The sequence below is a fragment of the Lissotriton helveticus genome, chromosome 5_1, assembly GCF_964261635.1.
Source record: "Lissotriton helveticus chromosome 5_1, aLisHel1.1, whole genome shotgun sequence".
NCBI lineage: Eukaryota > Metazoa > Chordata > Amphibia > Caudata > Salamandridae > Lissotriton > Lissotriton helveticus.
Genome location: NC_136065.1, coordinates 2,025,618,229 through 2,025,636,018, shown reverse-complemented (window position 1 = coordinate 2,025,636,018; position 17,790 = coordinate 2,025,618,229). Strand labels below are relative to the sequence as shown.

General features: G+C 45.6%; 1 pseudogene across 1 annotated transcript in view; it reads right to left on the bottom strand.

Annotated features, from left to right (window-relative positions):
* Nucleotides 1-17,790, bottom strand: part of LOC144756200 (E3 ubiquitin-protein ligase TRIM39-like) — a 486,436-nt pseudogene that overhangs the window by 448,432 nt on the left and 20,214 nt on the right. The window contains exon 2 of the transcript XR_013595098.1: nucleotides 4,535-4,630. The product of XR_013595098.1 is annotated as an E3 ubiquitin-protein ligase TRIM39-like (transcript). The remainder of the gene's footprint in view (nucleotides 1-4,534; nucleotides 4,631-17,790) is intronic.

The following is a 17,790-nucleotide window of genomic DNA, read 5'->3' as shown; positions in this document are numbered from 1 at the left end:
TTGTGAAAGTGTTTTTTCAGTGTTTATATGTTTACACTGGTGACGGCTATTTTTCTTTTGGTGGGGTTTTATCAGTTATTATAGGGTTAAACCTAAAACCGGACAGCCTGATGTATGCTTTATTATCAATCGTTCTGTCATCTAGCGCTTGTATTTATTTTATTGGCATTTCATTATGGTAGTCATCAGCGCTTCTTTTCTCTATCTGCATGCATTCGCCTTCAGCGTTAACATTCCATATGATAGATGACTGCATATTGGGTAGCAGCACAGTACCTTTCTTTATGACCGGAGCAGCAGGTTCCTGGCCAACGATGTGTAGACTTCTAAGCGAAGCTTTATTTATCTTTAAACGCTTCACACCGGCTGGAGTTGCGCTTTGACTTCACATGTGCCCGTCGTGTAGTTCCTATATTACCTATACTGGATCTGCACGTTTGAATAACAAACTGTGGGACTGGTGGCAGACTGATTCCGTTCACCCCCACCGGATATATTAGCCTGTGTGTATCAGCTAGCTCACAGTGCCACAATAATCTCCTCTTATCGGGGAGAGAATAGTTTCCGGCAACCTTAGAACAGGACAACCCTGATCCCCCAGGATCCTGGAAACAATATACTACCTTTCGCTCAGTCACTCGTGCTCACTTAGTTTGTCTCAGCAATATAGAGAATAAACAGGCTGGGCGTTTCAATAAGAATTTATTGAACAATTGTTATTCTAGTGTAGAACAGATGAGCTGCAACAACCAATTGACAGTTGCAGAGATATATGATTAGTGTCGTACTACGAGAGTGAAGGGATGGTACACTTTAACCATTTTGCAGTAATCATGAATATATATACAACTACATAAAATACATGATAATAAGTGCGTACTCCTACGATGCCTCCCTAGCAATATGTCCCTAAATATACCTAGCATCTGTGTAGGTGTAATGCCAAGAATCCCTCTAGGATCTAGTCAACCCCATTACCTTAGAATGAGAGAATATGGGCCCCCGTCCTAGTCTTGAGTTGGACACCCTGTGAGGGATGTTAGACCAGGAACCTCAGGGTCTCTGGTCAGTGTCAGCCAGGAAGTCAAGGTCTCCTCGGTCTTTCTAACAAGACATGATGTATATAAACCCATATATCTCCCCAGAGGTCCTACTATGCTGTGTTACTGTGTCGGCCTAAAGGATGAAGTCGGGCCTGAACTTTATACAGAGATATTATACAGGAGATGTCAGTCCTGCTGTTCTTCCAAGAAGCCTCATGCATAATGTACGAGATTCGAACTAGGGAAAAACCAGTGTTCTGAAAACTTCAGGTCCCACTGCAGAGCCCGCATCCGCCACCTGGCGTGATGCACCAGAATGATGCAGGAGGCCATCAGCCCCAGAAGCCACAGCGTCAACTTGACCGAGACCCGGGATAAAGGCTGAAAGATCATAATCAGAGCCTGAATATCCCGAACCCGCAGTTTGGGAGGATAAACCCGAAACTGCGCCGAGTCCAGAACCGCTCCGATGAAGAGGAGCTTCTGGGAGGGACACAGGTGCGACCTTGATGGAGAACCCCAGCTGGTGCAGGAGGTCGGCGGTAGTCTGGAGGTGGCTGACGACTGTCTGGGGCGAGCCCTCCTTCAACAACCAGTCGTCAAGGTAAGGGAAGACTGAAACCCCTAACCTGCGCAGATGAGCTGCGACCACCGCCATCACTTTCGTGAACACCCGTAGGGCGCTGGTAAGGCCGAAGGGGAGCACGGTAAACTGAAAGTAATCGTGGCCTACCGTGAACCGCAGGTAATGCTAGTGGGCCGGCAGGATGGGGATGTGGAAGTACGCATCCTGCAAGTCCAACGCTACCATCCAGTCTCCTGGGTCCAGGGCAGCTAAGACCTGAGCCAGTGTCAGCATCTTGAACCTCTCTTTCCGGAGGAAGCCGTTGACGTTCCGCAGGTCCAAGATAGGGCGTAGGTCCCCTTTGCCCTTCCTGGGAACCAGAAAATAGTGGGAGTAACAACCACACCTTACTTCTGGCCCAGGAACGCGCTCGATGGCCCCCTTGGCCAAGAGGGCCGTAAATTCCTCTCGCAGAAGATTCAAGTGATCCCCCGACACGCGTTGGTACTGCGGTGGCATGGCTGGAATGGTCGCCTCCAAGGGGAGGGAGTAGCCCCTTCGGACGATTTGCAGCACCCACCTGTCCGATGTGATGTCGCGCCAGTGGAGGAGGTGATGGCGAAACCTGCCCCCCACTGGTGTCTCGTGGGCCTGAAAACTCTGACTAGAAGGGCTTTGCGGAGGGTGCTGCAGGGGTGGATGTGGACTGGCCTCGCCGTTGTCCCCGGGCACCGCCACGGCGGTTACCATGTCAGCCACCGCGTGGGATGTTTGTCTGCGGCCCGTGTCTGCCTTTCGCCCCTTTCGTGGCCCCGGAAGGGGCGACAGGCCCAAGGACTTGGCCATAGCCCTGGAGTCCTTAAAGTGCTCAAGCGCACTGTCTGCCTTGTCGCCAAAGAGGCGACTGCTATCAAACGGCATGTCCATAAGAGTGTTTTGGACATCAGCCGAAAAGTTGGCGGACCTCAGCCAGGCATGGCGACGAATCGCCACCGTCGTTGCCATCGTCTATACCCAGCGAATCCGTTGTATCCAGCCCACATCTGAGGGAGTACCGTGCCGCATCTCGACCCTCCGCAAGGGCTTGGGCGAGTTTAGTCCGGGCCTCCTCCGGACATTGTGGCAGCACGGCCGCGACCGTGTCCCACAGAGAGTGGGTATAACGGTCCAAGAGGCACGCGGTGTTAACTGACCGCAACCCCAAACTCAGGGAGGAGAACATCTTTTTGCCATACTGTTCGTACCTCTTGGATTCCCGATCGGGGGGAGCAGTCAGGAATGCGGTCTGGGAGTTAAGAGGCCTGGATGACCAGACTCTCGGGGTGGGGTGGGTGGACAAGAAGCAAGGGTAGCCCGGAGCCTGGCAGTGGCGTCTGGCCACGTTCCTATCTACAGGGGGACCTGTAGCGGGCCTGGACCAGGTGCCCAGAAGAACGTCCGACAAGGCCTCATTAAACGGCAACAGAGGCTCCACAGAGCTTGCTTGTGGTTTAAGGACCTCAGTGAGGAGGTTAGTCTTCACGGCCGCGACGGGGAGTTCAAGGGATAAGGCCTTGGCCGCCCGCATCAACACCACACTATAGGCTGCCCCCTCCTCCGTATCCACGGTAGGAGGGGAGACAAAACCAGTGTGTGGCGACGTGTCCAGACCACTTGCGTCCCCAAGCTCACCTGCTCAGTCCTGATAAGACTGGCACTCTTGTGCCAGAGGGTCCTCAGACCCCTCCCAATCCTCCTCGCTACCCATCTCCTGGTACTCGGGGTCAAAAGATGGGGCCAGATCATAGAAGAAGAAATCTCCCATCGGAGTCGAAAGCGGCTTCGAGCGAAGCCGCTCCGGCGTCGGAACAGGACCGAGGGAGGGACTGGGGACGGCGTTGACCATGGTAGGCGCCGAGGGCGACACCCTAGGAGCCAGCGCCAGCGAAGTCGTAAGGTTGACCGGCGACGACCCGGATCCGGATGCAGTGGGGACCTGCGGCGTCGAGACCGAAGTCGCCGCCGGGGCCGAAGCCCCCGGCCCGCTTGGGCCCCCAGTCGGGGCCACTTGGCCCGAAGGCGCCGCGGAACCCGACGGAGGAGTGAGCCACCTCATGGCCACGAGGAAGGCCTCGGTTTCCCCCGGCGTCGCATTCTGCCCAGGAACCGGCGGGTATGGAGCAGGCCGCGACGCCTGCGGCTCCAGCGGAGCCGTGTAGGTGGTGTCACCCGAACCCTCAGCCGCGTCAGGGGGAGTCGGAAGAGCGATGTCGCCTCTTCGGCTTCTTGTGCCTCATAACGGAGGACTTGGAGCTCGAGGAGTGGTGTCCATCCTCCGAGCCGTGATGACTCCGGCCCCGCGACCGGTCCCTCGACCTCCTTGTGGACCGGGACCTCGAACGGCGCAGGCCGACTGCCGGAGCTCGAGGCGCTTGCGGGACCGCTCCTGCCTAGCCTTCGAGATCAAGGCCCGGCAGTCGGGCCACGACTTGTCATCGTGGTCGGGCCCCAGGCAATGAAGACACCGGCGATTGGGGTCGGTAACCAACATCAGTCGGTTGCAGTCGACGAAGGGCTTGAACCCGGGCATCCCTACCGGCACTGTCGGAGTCGTCCGACTTCGAAAAATGATTTAAAAAAATCAAAAAGTTTAGTCAAAAAGTGACTGACGTTACCACTGTTCCCGGATCGGCGCTTGCTGGCGCGGAAAAAATAGGAACTGACGTCAGCGTGCGAGGGCGGCGTCTAAGTACTCCGGCGACGTCATCCCGGCGCCAACGAAGCCGACGACGGACGCGGAGCCGCAGACGACACCTACCGACGCGCAAGGGTACTGCCACGCAAAAGTTTCCGGATCAAGTCGGACGCCTGGGGGTATTCTAAGGTAAGGAATCTAATACTAACCGGTTTCTTTCAGATCCACAAATAGAAGCAGGTCTCCACTCACCTTCATATCTGACACTGTCCTCCTTTGTTCAGCTTCCCATGTCTGCAGGTTCTCCAGCTCCTTCTTCAGTTCTTCCATGTGGTTGTGAAGTGTTTTCTGAAAAAACAATTCATACATTTATATTATCCAGTAGCTGTTCTGCCTAATTACACAGAAGAGGAGTTATTTGTGTTTACGTGCAGCTGCTCCCCTCAATTAGACACACTTATTTTTTTTAAAGTAAAAAAAATCATGAACAATGCAGTTATTTTTGTTGTACAGAGCCCAAGGGAAATGCAATGAACTTGAGCCAAAACGTATGCACCAGTGGCATAACGAAATTTGAGGGGGCCCCCCTGTAAGGCGAATGGAGGTGCCTCGCTCCAGTTTTTATCAGGAGCTAGTGGACCAGAGTACTTTGCTGAGAGGGCCCCCTGCAGGGTGTGGGGCCCGTGTTACGCCAGTGGTATGCACTTGTAAAACCAGGCTCTTCCACTTCTGAGCTGTCTTAATTTCAGCCAGAGGTCAAAGTTCAGTAACCTTTTTTTAACACTGTGGGCTCTGTGATTTTAGGCCCTTTTTTATGAGAGAGCAAAACTACAAGCCCCAGAATCCAAACCACTTCCGGACAAAAAGCCAGGAATGTCTGAAGCCATTGTTCAAGCTATATGAGCAGTGATCATGCCACAGGGTTTGCAAGGTCTCGATGTGAGAGAGGGTGGATCTTGGACCACTCTTAAATCAACCAAACAGACGCGAACATGATGGAAAGGGGCCTGTGGGTGGCTCTAGATTGTATGCACACCTGCCTTGAGAGCTGATGTAGATTTGCCTAGGGGCCACTCCTCTGTTTATTAAGAGTAGCCTCCAACTGTGTCCTCTGAGCCATCCACCAGCCAACCCAAAAAGCAGAAAGGTACTCACATTTTGGATTTGGCTCAGAATAGTGCACCATAGGATATGATGCAATAAGACAGAAAAGATGTGTTCCAATAAGGCAAAAGGGATGTGCTGCAGTGTGAACAGGGGCCCCTACGGAACATTTTTCTCATTGGTTAGGGAGAGCCACATCCACCCACTGCCTAGTGAATCCTACAAAAAGAGGCCCCTCATCCACAGCTCATCAGAAAGCATCACAGATAATGGAAGACAAAAGAGGACAAGACTGGTTTCCACTTGCCCCCAGGAATGATACGTGGACTTCAAGCGTCAGTTAACTGATCTCTTGTATCGGTACAGGGACAACTGTGTAGGTACAGTAACAACTGGACCCTGCAGGTGGCCTCTCCTTAAGTGAGTCCTGGCCTGATCAATAGCAACTGGCCCTGTTGAAGGCATATATTGGTGTTAGTCGTGGTCCTACGTGCCATCCCTGAGGTGCTGAGAGCCTTAGCAGAAATTAAGAGAACTGCACCAGAAAATGTGAAAAGTTGTGACTTAGAAAATAAATGGACTTCCGGGATCTCCAAAGCTTCAGCTGGACCAGGCCTGGCAGTTCAGGCTGGACGGTTCATACCGCAGCTGGGTCAAGACAAATTTGCAAATGGCTGTATCTAAACGGAGGTGACATGGTGGGTAAAGTTCAGTGGACTGGGATGCGTAATTACTAGTGGTTCACCTTTTTTGGATACATCAATATAAAAAAAGCGCAGACAGCCTGAAACCAGTACTAGAGCTGGACGTGCACTAGAGTGCCATCTAAGATGGAGAGTTGGAGTGCCCCAGACAGCAATATGAATTGCTGAGCCCCTCCCCAACACTTACGAAGTGTTTTGAAATGTACGGATTGTGAGGACTGTAGATAAGAGACAGACGGTCCCTTTGAGTGAAGGGAAATTACTTGCACCTTACTACTTCATTCAAACAACTATTACTCCCAACAGGTTGAGTGGTAGTTAAATGAGAAAACCGCTCTCTCCTACGATGTTTTGTTCGCGGTCTTTACTCACAAAAGCCTGCAAACTCCACCCCATCCTCCTGCTGACATAATATTTATTTACTGCATCTATGTGTTTGAGGGTGTTCTGAGTTTCTGATCCACGCCACTTTGAGTTTACCATGGACTACTGCGTTTCAATACTCTGAGGGTCATGTGCTAAGTGGATGTACTTGTTGCTTAATTTTGGGTTCATCATTAGGGCACAATCCCAGGACAAGTTGGTAATAGGCTCTCATTGTTACAGTCAGAGCCCAGCAACCCCTCAATTCCCTGGAACTCCTGAAAAGGGTTACATTGATACCTAGTACTAAACAATCTTCCATCATTATACCCCATAAAAATACCTTGCCTCTGTAGTAATAATCCAGTCAAAATCAAGATATAAAAAGTCTTGGTTTATTAATAGCACGAATGACATCCATCAGTATCTTAATCCAGGCTCTACTCTGCTTCAACAGTTAAAACCCTAGCTAACCAGCTTTAGAATACAGAACATTCTCAAAGATAAACAGGTCTCATGCACTGGCATGCGACCACAGCATTACACTTAAAGGGATAGTGATGAACAAGAATATAACACATCTCCCTTATTACAAAAACAAAAAGGAAAAGGAAACTTAAGCAAAAAGCTAAATAACATATCTTAAGACATGAAAATAAAGTCTTAACACAAAGTCAATTAATATATCTTTTAGGAATATTGATTACACGTTTGGTATCTTTCACTCTATGAGCAATAGAATCATCTCCAAACAATTCACTACGCTTGTTAAATGGGTTTCTCTTATCACTCATGAGATTACATTTTGCTAATTTCTTAACATTCCAAAATTTGCCATCCTGTGTCATGACACTATTAGAGAATACTTTTTTGACCTGAATGGGATCACTAAACTTATTGGAACCTTTGGATAACAAACCCGGTCTAAGGATTCTCACCCACTCTCCCACCTGAAATTCTTGAGATTTTGTGTTCCATTTTCTGTCATACCACTCCTTAGACTTAAATTGCTTGTTCTGCACACGTCTGGCAACATCCTCCATATTAACCTTGACCACTAAAAACTGATTGCATTTCTCCTTCAACCACCATGGTAGCATTCTTGATGCTGGATTATGACCCTTGAACAGCTTAAAAGGACTTACCTCAGTGATAGTGTGAGGTATAATACGGTAAGTCCATAACCTCTCCCTCAAAGCACTTACCCAATATACTCCAGATTTGACTGATTCCACAACAAAATTCTTTAAAACTCGATTAAACCTTTCAACTTGGCCATTCTCATGCGGTTCGTATAATGAAGTTAACCTGTGAACAATGTTACAATTCTTAAGGAAATTGGCCATTTCACTAGATGTCAATTGAACACCATTGTCAGAAACCAAAACAGAAGGCCATCCTTCTCTAGTAAATACTTCTTTGAAGAAATTAATGACAGCTTCAGTGGTAGCCTTAGGGACAAACTTCACCTCAGGCCACTTGGAATGATAATCCACTAATCACCAAGGCGTAACGCGAAGACTCAGGTAAAATATTGAAAGGACCCGATATATCAAAAGCAATTTTTTGCCACGGCTCCGAAGGCCATTTAACTATTTTGAGTGGTGGAGTATACACTTTTAGCATTCTTTCTTTACACACACACTCTTGACACTCCCTAACCGTCCTATCAACAAATCTGTCAATACCTGGCCACCAAAACGCAGATCGCACCAACCGTTTCATGGATGAAATACCAGGATGTGTGTCATGCGCAATTTGTAAAATAATGTCCTGCATGCCCTCTGGCGGTATACATTTGCCAGACTTGAAAATGAAACCACAATCCAATTCCAACTCATCCAACACATTGTAAAATGGCATCAATTCCGACTTGATAACATTTTTATTTGGCCAACCATTCTGAATATAATTCACTAAATCTTCCCACCTTGAATCTTTCCTAACACATTCCTGCCAATCAGTTTCAGTAACGTTCTTGAATTTCCCTTGTAACACATCCTGAATAGCTAAAACAAAATCACACTCCTTAACTACACTGACATCTTCCACCTTGCATGGCAAACGTGACAAACAATCTGCCGTAACATTCTTTTTTCCAGGTACATATTCCGTGACAACATTATATTCTTACAACCTAGAAGTTAGTCTCGCTATTCTGGCTGTGGAATTCCATCCCCCTCCCACTGATAAAATATTGACTAAAGGCTTGTGATCCGTTCTTAGAGTAAATTTGGATCCCCAAACATAAAGTCTAAAATGCTCAATGGCCCAAACGCACGCTAACAACTCCTTTTCTATCACGGAATACTTACGCTCACACTCATTCAATGTTCTCGACGCAAATGCTACATTCCATTCCTCGCTGCCTTTCCTTTGAGATAACACTCCACCCAAACCATACAGGCTGGCATCAACAGTGATGATACACTCTTTGTTAATTCTAAAAGGTTTTAAATTGGGAGCTCCAACAATGTCTCTTTTAACTTCATCAAATGCTTGTTGTTGTATATCAGACCAAAGATATTCTACACCCTGTCTCAACAATCTTCTCAAAGGTTCCATCTTATTGGCAAAGTTTTCTACAAACTTACTGTAGTATTCGCACATACCAGCAAAAGATAACAATTGATCCTTGTTTTCTGGAACCCGAGCTTTAGTGATAGCTTCCACATTGGATTTTTTGGGAAAAACCTCTTTACCTGATAAGGTATGCCCCAAGTATTCCACTGACTCTTGAAAGAGTTTGCACTTATGTGCTTTCACTGTTAGACCATTACTCTGTAGTCTCTTACATACCTCTTGCAAATGATGTTCATTAGTATTTTTTGAGAACACCAATATATTGTCCTGAAAACATTTTACATATGTATCTACATCTCTGAATATATGAAACATGACCCTTTGAAAAACAGATGCAGCGGACGCAAGTCCGAAAGGCATGCGTACATATTGAAAAAGACCCTGAGGTGTTATAAATGCCGTAAGTTTCCTAGACTCTTCTGTTAATACGATCTGATGGTAAGCAGATCTTAAGTCTAATGTAGAGAAAATCTTTGCACCATCAAAAAGTGACACTAACTCATTTATATTTGGCAAAGGATGGCAATCAATAACAATGTTGGAATTCAACGCTCTCAGGTCCACACACAACCTTAACTTTTGGTCCGGTTTTCTTACTAAAACTATGGGAGAAACCCACTCTGATGATTCTATCTGTTCAATAATCCCCTCCTTCAATAAATCATCTAACATGGTCTTGAGTTCTTCTCTAATATTGATGGGAACACCCCTAAGTTTTTGAATAACTGCTGTATGATCCCTTTTTAAAACAATATTATGTGAAAAATTCTTGAGTTTCCCTAGTTTTTCACAGAACACTGTGTCAAAGTGCTTGATAAGATCACATCCTTTACTGTTTAAAATGGAGTTATTGGATAGCTCAACTACAGAAATGGTATTCATAAGGCTATCATCACACGAAGACACCGGTTCTTTTGCCCTGGGATTCAATATAATACCTAACTTCCATTGGTCAAACCATCCCAACACATTGATGCCTTTAACAGAAATGTATAACTTAATAGAAGCTTTCCTGTGCTTAAACTGAATTTCAACATTGAAAAATCCAATCATTTCAATCTTGGTACCAGAAAAATGTACAGCAGAAATATCAGACTCATTAATTTTGCCTAACTTTGTAGAATAAGAAAAAATACTTTCATAATACTCTTGAGTAATTATGGTCCATGGTGATCCTGAATCTACCATGAGGAATAAATCAATTTCGCAAATTGTAAAAACACATTTTGGTGAATTACGTTGTAAATCTAATTGATTATCTAAAATTGAAACTACAAAACCAGATTCATAGCTAGATTCATTAATAGATTCACCATTCCTACAGTTGCTTACAGTTTCTTCAGAAACAATAGATACAGGTTGTTTACTTTGTACTGGAGCACGTCTGTCCCTGCACATATTACTAAAATGTCCAATTCTTTTGCAAAAATTGCATTCCCTTTTTAAAGCTAGACAACCCGAAAAAGAAGCAATGTGAAATGTATTACCACATCTGAAACACATTCCTTGAAAATTCTGATTGAAAGACCTCTGAGAGGAAAATTGTTTTGTCTTATTGAAGGAAGAATCTTGTTTAATCCCTTGTTTATGTTTCACAACACAAACTTCTTCATCAATTTGTTTCTTCTCAGTGTTGCTTTTTACGGTATTCATCCATAAATCAGATTGTTCTTGTGCTTTAGCTACAGCAATGGTTTCAGCTAAATTCGGATCACCCATAACCCATAGTTTATCCTGAGTTTTTTTACACTTGGTATGACCAATGATCTGATCTCGTATCATTTCATCTGTGATGGTTCCAAAGTTACAATGAAGACTTAACGATCTCAAGGAAGTCAAAAAATCTTCAAAAGATTCATTTTCTTTTTGTTTTCTAGTATAGAACTTGAAACGTTTAAGTGCAATGCTTATATTAGGTTTAAATCTTTTCTCAAGTCTAGCAAGAGCCTCAGTATAAGGATTTAAATTATCTCCACCACCATCATTTGTAGCAGTAATTTGAGGCAAAGATCTGAAGATTTCTTGTCCTTCTGAGCTCAGACAGTGAAGAAGGATACTTTTTTTCTTTCCGCACCCATCCTCACCATCAATAGCTTTCATGTAGTTTATATACTCTTCTTTCCACCTTGACCAAGGCATGGGTGGATCACCTTTTGTTTGCAAAAATTTAGTGGGAGGGTCAAATTGCATCTTGTTTGTAAATACGATGAGATGTAGTAAACAAATTCCAAAATCAACAAGAAATAAGTTTTCGTTTTTGTTTTGATAGTATTGTAAATAATAACAGGGATATGAATGTGAAAAACAGAAACAACTTCGTCAATAAGCACAAATCACTACAAAGTTTGTAGAGTGAAGTAACGTTTGAAAAGCATAAAACGTTGAACAATAAATGAAATGCTTACTTCTGTAGAAAAATGGAGAAATATGTGGAAACGAAATGAAAATGAAGAAGTTCACAAGGATGTCTCAGTGTTTCCGTGAAGTTCTGCAGTTCACAACGATGTCTCCGTGAAGTTTTGCTGTGTAACTATAGTAACAGCAAAATGGCCGCCATACGCATTGCGTAGTGCGTGATGGACGTCTTAACGCATGCGCATTACCAATTAACTCTGCTGACATCACTGAGAGCAGCGCACAAGAATTCCACGATCAGGTAAGACGCGAGCCTCAATCTTTTTAAAACTAAACCAGATGACATTGAACATCGATGAGTGTATCGAAACTTGAATTAAAATATCGAGGAAACAGGAGAAAAATCGGGAATAAGAACAGCAGAAAATATAAAGTAAATGAAGCACTCCGTTTGCTCTGAAATCAAGTTATTGAGAAAATAAGAGAAAACTTGTTAAATGAAAGGAAAATTACTGCCGCAGGTGCTATCAAAGCACATAAATAAAATACAGCCGCTGGCACAATCAAAATGCTTAAGAAGGCTTTAGTACATACCAGGAGGTTTTCTCAGTTAGAAGAAAATTGAAGAAAATTGTACAATGGGTTCTAAACACCACTTAAATAAATCCGTGCTGCAAGTGGTGATTTCCTTAGTCGCCAAAATTGTAGTAATAATCCAGTCAAAATCAAGATAAAAAAAGTCTTGGTTTATTAGCAGCACGAATGACATCCATCAGTATCTTAATCCAGGCTCTACTCTGCTTCAACAGTTAAAACCCTAGCTAACCAGCTTTAGAATACAGAACATTCTCAAAGATAAACATGTCTCATGCACTGGCATGCGACCACAGCATTACACTTAAAGGGATAGTGATGAACAAGAATATAACAGCCTCCTAGGGTGCAGTTGCCAAAACTGACTATCGACACTGGTCTGGAGGTGTGGAAACTGGGAGGATAGGGAAGGAAGTGTTGACCACTGAAATCTGCTGATAAATATTAAGGGAATTTCATCATTGTTGGCCTCCCATCGCCAAGTCCTTACTTCAGTGAGGAAGTTCTCAAGCAGATCATATTTAGCAAACATCCCTCCCCCCACCTTCAAACTCCTGCTAGACAAGTCTGGGTAGGTGGTGGTACCTCAGAAATAATGACTGGACAGATCAGCAAATGCATGCATAACCCTGTCAGAGGCGGAAGAGTATTTGACAGCAGCAATCACTTACAACACAATGCAATAGTGTTCCTTAAAACTTGGTTTCCACAGGGTCACAAACTGTGCACGCAAACACTGACAGCAAGAAAGGCAAATATATCCTCCAGTGGGTTACGCCTAAATATTTCCATGGTCCACAGAGTGAACAGATAATGAAAGGGTCTACATTTTCAGTGCAAGAGTGCCAGATCGAAGTCAAATTTCAATTCTATCCACTGAAAATTAGTTTACATACCAAGACTCTAAGCAGAGTTTATTTACATGGTGGTTATCCTGAACGCATAGCATTAATCCAACACGTGTTCAACCGATGTTAGACTAGCTTAGGATGATGTAACTGCCCTATGACAAAGTCCAGCCAAGACATGCACATACACTCCTGACCCTAGTCAGGGACAAAACACTATGAATCTGGTTAGATGGACCCTTTTGAAGGAGCTCAGTGAAGAAAGAACATGTCATATCCAATTTTGGGTTGTACTGAGATGAGAACGCCCCCTGCATGATATCTAGGCATGTACCCCAGTCAACAGTGGTCTGACTGCATATGAAACGGTTACCCTAATTTATTTGTGGCACAGCTAACATGCTAATCTAGCATGCTAATCTAGGTGGCACTGCAGTTTCTGGTGTTTTAAAATCAGGAGTTTCTAGGAGAGGAGTGGACCTCGAATCTGGGGAACGGGGTTAGAGTCTCAGCAAGGACGCTAAACATCCTGTGATTCTGGGAAAATCACGTAATCTCCCCGTGCCTAACAAAAATGAATGTGTCCTTACGTAACGCAACTGGTGCTATGTAAAGCGCTCTGATACTCGATAACTTCGGGTCAAGTTTGCACTGTATAAAAACTCTGTATAAATTTAAAAAATACATAAATAATAAAGTCAGGCTTTTCCCTTTGCCTATTCCCAATTACTGCTTCAGAGTGGCTACTTTCCTCCCATATTTTGCCTCGGTGCTGCCTGCCATGAGCAGTAAAAGGTTACACAAAAGCTGCGCAGAGTAGCCCTAGAAGGAGACTTCCAAACAACCTCACTTTGTTCTCGTTCCAAGTTGTTTGTGACCAGAAAAGAGGGCTCTGTGGGGTGCTTGAAAGACCGCTCAGTAACCAGGGCCAGTGTCTGCCTTACAGCCTCCCAGAGGTGAGGGACAGCACCTGAAATCTGCATGTTCTGCCAGCAGGTTTGCAGAGGGCCTAGCTGAGCAATGGAAAGAGTCTGCCTGACCTTGCAAGAGGAGAAACTGTCCGGGGGAGGGGGGGGGGGAGGGGGGGAAACGATGTCGTGCCCGGACAGTGGGCGCTAGGACCCTGGGTCTGGGCTAATAGGCACAAGACGCTTCTCCAAGCTAGATTTGTGCAAGGGATATCATCAGCTAGAGCTCACCCCTCAGTCCAGGTACATCACAACTTTTTCCACGCACCTGGGTCTGTTCCGATATAAACGGCTGAGTTTCGGAATATCGTCCGCTGCTGAGATATTTCAGGAAACAATAAGGCAAGTAATAAGGCCAGTAAAAAATAGCCTAAATTACAGGGACGACATTCTGGTGTTCGGCAAGTCAGATGAGGAGCACGACAAGGCAATGCGAGATGTGTGTTCCCAACTAGAACAGGCGGGGTTGACGCTGAATGAGGACAAGTGTGAACTGGGGCGAGACGAACTGGTATTCTTTGGCCACATCTTCTCCAAAAAAGGAATGCGCCAGATCACAGCAAAGTGGACACACTGGACAGAGCGAAACAGCCAGGCGACGTTGCAGAGGTGAGGTCATTTCTTGGCCTTGCCAGCTACTGTGCAAGGTACACAAAAGAATTTGCCACAGTGAGTGCTCCACTGCGCGAACTGACAAAACAGGGCCAGAGTTTCACATGGACAGAAGAATGCAGCAAAGCATTTGAAGAGATCAGGCACGCCGTGGCAGCAGTAGATCACCTGGCATACTTTGATCCGCTGCTTTGCACCGAATTGACAGTAGATGCTAGCCCAGTAGGTTTGGGGGCAATACTGGCACAACACAGACCAGGCAAAGACTCACCAAGGTGTGTAGTGGCCTACGGAAGCAAGAGCCTATCAGACGTCGAAAGAGCATATTCTCAACCGGAGAAAGAGAGTCCGGCAGTAGTGTGGGCATATGAACATTCCCACATGTTCATCTATGGGAAACCTTTCACAATAATCACGGATCACCAAGCACTGATAACAATTTGTAGAAATCCCAATGCAAAAATACCGCCCCGGATAGACAGCTGGTGGATACGGCTAATGGACTACAATTTCAAAATAATACACAAACCAGGAAAGGAACACAACCCGGCTGACTACATATCAAGGCATCCCCTGCCACACGCATCTGAGGCAACCACAATGGCGGAGAAATACCTGAATTTTGTACTGAAACAACACACCGGCATCAATAACGATGGAAGAACTGGAACGGGAAACGAAACAAGACCCTACATGCAAGCCATACAGAAAGTGACAAGACAACAAATGTGGAGGCATGTGTAATGACCTACGTCTCTGTATGTTTTGGTGCTTCTGTCAGTCACCAGGCCATTACTTACCACATCCTTTCTCAGGATCCAGAAAGACACCACATTTCACAATACTTACCCAAGAAAGGAATAAACACTGACAACATACAAGACCATTGCCGAGGAACTCGCAAATAACAACAAGTCACAATACCTCCCCATCCGAGAGGGTACGCAGAAATTCACAACACCTCCTCATCTAAGAGGGTACACAGCACATGCTCCTCCTAGCAATGTAATTTAGACATCCCTGATGGGAGCAGATTTCCCTCCCGTATCAACAATTACCCATTAGAGGGGAATCGCCCATCCCTCTGTAAGTACTTGGTAAAAAAGGGTCCAGACCTTCCCTTATAAGGAATACAAACAAATGATATGCTCTAGGGTTTCTTTATTACATGATAATAGGATGACAAAAGAAAGAAATGACTAAACATCACAGTAAACATTAGAAGCAATCATCAACACATACATATACATAGACCTGAAAATAAAAGCATAGTTAGACACAATAAGTACACCTGGAACACCTCACCATAATCTTAGGCGTTTTGTCATCGGAAGAAGGGTCCGTCTCTCTTTCCCTCTCTGGTTGGGTCTGGACTCTGTTGCACCGTGATGTATCATCAGACCGCCAAAACACCAGACCAGCATCTCATCTCAGCATCTCAGAATCTCTCTGCCTCTCAGAATCTCACCCTCTCTCGGACCCCCTTTCTCTAATATAGAACTCTATCCTCTATCGAAGCTTCTGGAAGAACCCGCCTAACTTTCTCACAAGATTCCTGTACCTTTCCACACCAAGCACCCAACAGCAGCTGGCCAAGCGTTTTGTTATAGCGCCAATGCGAAGAAGGCACATACCTCCTGATAAGAACTGGTCTGCTCTGGTTCACTGCCGGTGAACAACACATGTAATCTCAAATATCACCTCTCACCTACAGAGGCTCAGAAGATGGCTGCAGTTTAAAATATGGAGTTGCTCAAGCATAGGCCTCTACTACTTGGAAAACAGAATGATATTAGACCACTTCAAAGCTAATAGGCTAAAGTCATAATTCACCTAACTCAAATAACACTATGCACTTAATCCCTCAGTATCCACTATGGAGCACCTGTGTGCACCATCACCATCACCAACAACCCTGCACCTTGATATCCCATACCTTCTATTCTTTGGCAAGATTATTGTAATGCAAGACCATCCTACATTAAGGCTAAAGTAACATAGCACACTAAAATCAGTACACAATGGTGGTGATCGAGGGTCATCACAGATCATCAGACCACTAAAGTGGCTCATTCACTACAGCATGTCAATAACAACAGCATCCTGGCAGAAGGAGTAATAAAAGAGGAACTTTTGGCGTTCAAAAAGATCCATGAAGAGCTCTCAGAAACCGAAAATGGAATAATGATGAGGAACGAGAATAGTGATGCCCCGAACGCTGCGGAGACAGACGATAGAGCTAGCACATGAATCACACCGAGGAATGGTAGCAACCAAGAAAATGCTACGGGAAATGATGTGGTTCCCGGGACTTAACAGCATGGTTGAAGCAACTGTCATGCACTGCCACATTTGCCAAGTGACGGGGCCGCCGTCCAAGCCGGAGCCACTTCAGATGTCTGAACTCCCTAAAGCAGTATGGACAGAATTGGCGGCTGACTTCTATGGGCCCCTGGAGACAGGAAACTACCCGTTGGTGATAACAGACGAATTCTCCAGGTTCCAATTGTAAGGCTAGTAGCGTCAACCTCACCAGATGCAACACTACCAGTCATGGACGATGTTTTTGCAGCATGGGGCTCACCGCACACACTAAAGACTGACAACGGCCCGCCATTCTCAGGAGAAGAGTTCAGAAAATTCATGGAATACCTAGGTATCCGTCATCGGAAAATAACACCTCTGTGGCCACAAGCGAATGGGATGGCCGAAAGATTCATGGGAACGATCAAGAAGGCGATACAGCGAGCAAAAATAACGCAGATATCGATAGGGCAGGCCCTATGCCAGATACTGAGGGACTACCGGAACACTCCTCACAGCTCCACAAGCCGGTGCCCCGCAGAACTGGTGCTGGGGCACTCGGACAAGGCTACCGCAAATGGAAGCGATGACAAGCGTTGAGCGAAGCAACATAGCTGCCAGAGACGAAGAAGCGAAAGCAAAAATGAAGGCGTACGCTGATCGAAGGAGCCACGCCACTAAAACAAAAATAAAGGAAGGAGACACAGTGGTAGTGCGGCAAAGACAGCTGCGCAAATCAGATAGCGCGTTCTCACAGGATCCACTGACGGTGACGGAAGTGAAAGGACCTATGATAACAGCATCAGCAGGGCGATATCACATCACAAGAAACGGTTCACATTTCAAAGAACTAAAGACAAAAGAAGAACAGCAGTCACCAGCGCTGGAGGAAGTCAAACAGGAGAAAGGAGCACAAGTGGACAACAGAGAGACACGGCCGAGAAGGGAGTCCAAGAAACCACAGAGACTGATTGAAGAGATGTAAATGTCAGATATGGCACTCTGCAGGATCCGCTCGCAGTGATAAAGCTCCACCTCCGGACCTCCCAAACACACTGAATATAAACACAGGG